At 37.9% G+C, this 5,112-nt stretch overlaps 1 protein-coding gene across 3 annotated transcripts in view; it reads left to right on the top strand.

The window, feature by feature from the left end:
• GIGYF2 (GRB10 interacting GYF protein 2) overlaps nt 1-5,112 on the top strand; it is a 145,264-nt gene that overhangs the window by 112,460 nt on the left and 27,692 nt on the right. The gene's annotated exons all lie outside the window — the stretch shown is intronic.

Here is a 5,112-nt window from a genome sequence, read left to right as displayed (position 1 = left end):
GCTGGGTTCGAACCCGCCACCTTAGGTGTATGTGGCTGGTGCCTTAGCCACAGGCGCCAAGCCACTTTTATTACTTCTATCTAAATTTGAGCCACAGGCGCCAAGCCACGTTTATTACTTCTATCTAAATTTCTCCAAGTGGAAACCTGTTTTCTAGGAGGGAAAATAAAATTTGTCTTTTTTTCCTGCTTTTGACTGAGCTATACCCCAATACTCCATGTTGGAAAATGTGAGTTCCAAATCTCCCTCGCCCCGGAACAGTATAATAAATTCCCATAAATTTCCCAGCTTCAATAATTACTAATGGGTTGGATGTGGTGGCTCATGCCTGTAATCCTAGCATTTTGGGAGGCCACAGCAGAAGGATCACTTGAGGATAAGAGTTAAAAGACCAGCCCAGGCAGCATAGACTCCCTGTTTCTACCCTCCCACCCCCCAAAATTAGCTGAGCATGTTGGCACGTGCGTTTAGTCCCATCTGCTCGGGAGACTGAGCCAAGAGAATCGCTTGAACCTGGAAGTTGGAGGTAGTGGTGAACTACTATGATGCCACTGCACTCTAGTCTGGGTGACAGAGCAGAAGTCTGTTTTACCCAAAAAAAAAAAAAAACCCTCACCCCTCTAAACCCACAACAACAGCAAAACTAATGTAGTAATTTTTGTGTATGGTATGAGATGAGAATCTGGTTTCATTCTTCTGTGTATGGATATCCTGTTTCCCAGAAGCACGTATTGAAGATACTATCCTTTCCCATTGGGTGGTCTTGGCATCTTTGTCAAAAATCAGTTGACCATAAAAGTGTGAGTTTATTTCTGGGCTTTCTATTCTCTTTTCACTTTCTTGACATTATTTATTTCTATGAGTTACATACTTTTAGGTACAGTCTTTTTTGCATTTTAATACACATGTCCTTTATTAGAGAACTATTTTAGGCTATGGCTTGTGGATTTATTTTCATGGTTACATCTTTTGATGAGGAAAGATTTTTCATTTTGATGAAATCCAGTGAAGTTTTTTCTTTTCTTAAAAGTGTTTCTTATTTCCCCTCATAAGAAATCTTTGTCCATCTACAGATCATAAAAGTATCTCCTGTATTTTTTTGAAAGCTTTATGGTTTTAGTTTGTTTACAAGTAAGTTGGAGTTATATTTTGTGTATATTATGAGGAATGGGTTGCTTGAACACTAGGTTTTGCAATCATTCCTTTCTCCATTGAATTTCTTTGGTATTTTTTTCAAAATCTGTTGTATATAATACTTTTTCTGGACTTTTCTTGTGTGTTCAATTGGTTGGTTTGCCAATCCTTACACAAATATGCACTAACTTTAGTATTGTAGCACTGTAGTGTGTTTTGAAGTCAGTAGGTATGTCTTCTAGCTGTTCTTTTCTTAGACAGATCTTAAATCTTTTGCCTTTCTATTAAAGCTTAGAATTGGCTGGATGTTGTGGCTGATATCTGTAAAATCCAGCAGCCAGGAGACTAAGGTGGGAGGATTGCTTGAGCCTAGGAATTGAGGCTTCAGTGAGCTATGATTATATCACTGTATTCCAGTCCGGGTGATGAAGTGACACCTGTCTCTTAAAAATTTTAAAAAAAAATTTTTTTTTTAGAATTTTATCTTGTTTTTATATAAATAAAAACCTACTGTAATTATAACTTGGATTGTGTTGAATCTGTACATTGGGGAGAATTTACATGTAAGATGTACTGAGTCTGCCAAAGAACATGGTATATCTTTCTCTTTATTTATAATTTCTTCACTTTTTGTTAGTACAATCTGTTTTTATTGTAGAGGTCATACATATCTTTTATTAAACTTACTATTTTACTTTTTATGTTCAATAGAATTTATAAAATTTATTCTTCAGTTGTTCCTATATAGAAATGCAGTGGGTTTTCTTTTTTTCTTTTTTTTTTTTTGAGATGGAGTCTCATTTTGCCCTCAGTAGAGTACTGTGACATCATAGCTCACAGCAACCTCAAACTCTGTGGGCTTAACCCATTCTCTTGCCTCCACCTCCTGAGTAACTGAGACTATAGGTACTCACCACAATGCCCAGCTATTTTTAGAGATGGGGGTCTCCCTCTTGTTCAGGCTGGTCACAAGCTCCTGAGCTTAAGCAATATACCTGCATTGGTCTCCCAGAGTGCTAGGATTGCACGCATGAGCCACCTCGCCCAGCCTTGGGTTTTCATATATAGTTCTTAAATCCTGAGACCTTGTGAAACTCACTTATTATTCCTGATGGTATTTTTGTTGATTTCTTAGGATTTTCTATGGATTCTCATTGATGAATAGGATCAGTTTTAATTGTTCCTTTCCGATCTTGGATAGAATTGGTTGAAGTGGATGATGAACAACTTAATTCCCAGTTTTAGAGAGAAAATTCTTCAGTATTTCACCATTAAATATGTTTAAAGTTTTTTGTACAACTTAATTCCCAATTTTAGAGAGAAAATTGTTCAGTATTTCACCATTAAATATGTTGAAAGTTTTTTGTAAGTACCTATTGCTTGAGTGAGGAAGTTTCTATTTCTAGTTTGCTGAAAGTTTTTTCATGAATAGAGAGAATTTGTAAAATGCTTTGTTTGTATTTACTGTTGATTTAGTTTTCTTATTTAATCTGTTTGTATGGTGAATCGTATTAACTGAGTTTTGAATGTTAACTTTGTATTCCTGAATTAACACTCTACATGATGCTATGTTAACCTAATTAGTTATTTTGTTAAGGATTTTTGCATCTGTCTTCTTGAGGGATATTGGCCAATTGTTTTCTTCTAACGTATTTGTCACTTTGGTTTTAGGTTTAAGTTAGTCTCTTGAGACAAATTTAAAAGTGATATTTCTTTCACTATTTTCTGAAAGCATTTATATAAGATTTGTATTATTAAATATTTCTTCATTAAATGTAGGCATACCTTATTTTATTGTGCTTTTATCTGTGCACTTCACAGATGTTTCATTGTTTACAAATTAAAGGTTTGTGGCAACCTTGTCTATTGGCCAATAGCTTGTGCTTACTTTGTGCCTCTTTCAGATTTTGGTAATACTTTCAATATTTTAATCTTTGTCTATTATATCTCCTATGGTAATCCATGATTGGTAATCTTCAGTGTCACTATGATGTAGTTGTTTTGGCGCACCATGAACTGTGCCTACATAAGACAGTGAACTTAATCCATACACGTTGTGTGTGTTCTTAGGTCAGTGTTGCTCTACTGACCCTTCTTGCTCCCTCTTCTTAGGCCTCCCTATTACCTAAGACACAAAAAATAGTGAAATTAGGCTAGTTAATAAACCTTCAGTGGCCTCTAAGTGTTCAAGTGTAAGGAAGAATCGACATTTCTCACTTTAAATAACAAACTAGAAATGATTAAGCTTAATAAGGAAAACATGTCAAAAGCTGAGATAGGCCAGAAGCTAGGCCTCTTGTACCATATTTAGTCAAGTTGCGAATACAAAGGAAAAGGCCACTCCTTTGTGAATACAAAGGAAATTAAAAGTGCTACTCTAATGAATTATAAGAAAGTGAAATAGTGGCTCGGCACCTGTAGCTCAGCAGCTAGGGCACCAGCCACATACATCAGAGCTGGTGGGTTCGAATCCAGCCTGGGCCTGCCAAACAGCAATGGCAACTACAACCAAAAAATAGTTGGGCGTTGTGGCAGGTGCCTATAGTCCCAGCTACTTGGGAGGCTGGCAAGAGAATTGCTTAAGCCCAAGAGCTGGAGGTTGCTGTGGACTGTGATGCCACAGCACTCTTACCCAGGGCAACAGCTTGACACTGTCTCAAAAAAAAGAGTGAAATAGGCTGGATGCCAGTGGGTCACATCTATAATCTTATCACATTGGGAAGCTGAGGCAGGAGGATTACTTGAGGCCAGGTGTTTGAGACCAGCCTGAGCAATTTAGCAAAACCCTGTCTATATAAAGCAGGGACTCTGAAACTTTTTAAACAGGGGCCAGTTCATTGTCCCTCAGACTGTTGGAGGGCTGGACTACAGGCCCTGGGACGAGTTGGCTGCTAAGCAGGACAGGCAGTGGTGGCAAAAACACCTAGCGGGCTGGATAAACATCCTAGACGGGCTGCATGTGGCCCACGGGCCGTAGTTTGAGGATGCCTGGTATAAAGTATAGGAAAATTTGCTGGGTATGGTGGTGCATACCTGTAGTGCCAGCTATTTGGAAGGCTGAGACAAGAGGATCATTCGAGTCTAGGAATTTGAGGTTGTAGTGAAGTATGACGATGCCACCTCACTGTAGCCTGAGCAATAGAGCAAGACTCAAACTTAGTGGTCTCGGTGGAAGATCAAACCTTCACAACATTCCCTTAAGCTAAAGCCTAATCTAGAGTAAGGTACTAATTTCTCTTCAATTTTATGAAGGCTGAGAGGGATGAGGAAGCTGTAGAAGAAAGAGGTTGTTGTATGTGGTCTAAGGAAAGAAGCCATCTCTATAATATAAAAATTCATTGGTGAATGAATGGTGGTGTAGCAAGTGCTGTTAATAGAAGCTGTAGTATGTTATCCAGAAGCTCTAGCTAAGATGATTGATGAAGGTGGCTATACTAAAGAACATTACGTAAAAGCAAAATCTGGCATTTTAAATCTGTGATATGGTAGCAGTTTTTGTCTAGCAAAACAGATGTGTAGCAAGTGCATTAATAGAAGCTGTCGTATGTTATCCAGAAGCTCTAGCTAAGATGATTGGTAGCAGTTTTGTCTAGCAAAACTAGATGTGTAGCAAGTGCTGTTAATAGAAGCTGTAGTATGTTAGCCCGAAGCTCTAGCTAAGATAATTGATGAAGGTGGCTATACTAAAGAACATTTACAGTGTAGATGAAATAGCCTTCTATTGGAACAAGATGCTATCTAGGACTTTGTAGCTGGAGAGATGTCAATGTCTGGCTTCAAAGGACAGACTGACACTCTTGTTAGGGGCTGATGCAGCTGCTGTTATCTTTCATTTCAAGCCCCAATGTTCATTTACCATTCTTAGAATTGTAGAGCCCTTAAGAATTTTACTAAATCTATTCTGTGCTCTTTTGGAACAACAAAGCTCAGATGTTAGTACAATCTTTACAGTATGTTTTTGTTTTTGTTTTTTTTTTT

The sequence above is a fragment of the Otolemur garnettii genome, unplaced genomic scaffold, assembly GCF_000181295.1.
Source record: "Otolemur garnettii isolate 467f Iridium unplaced genomic scaffold, OtoGar3 scaffold00013, whole genome shotgun sequence".
Classification (NCBI taxonomy): Eukaryota; Metazoa; Chordata; class Mammalia; order Primates; family Galagidae; genus Otolemur; species Otolemur garnettii.
The sequence above is the reverse complement of the archived record's forward strand: the minus strand, read 5'-3'. Positions and strand labels throughout refer to the sequence as shown.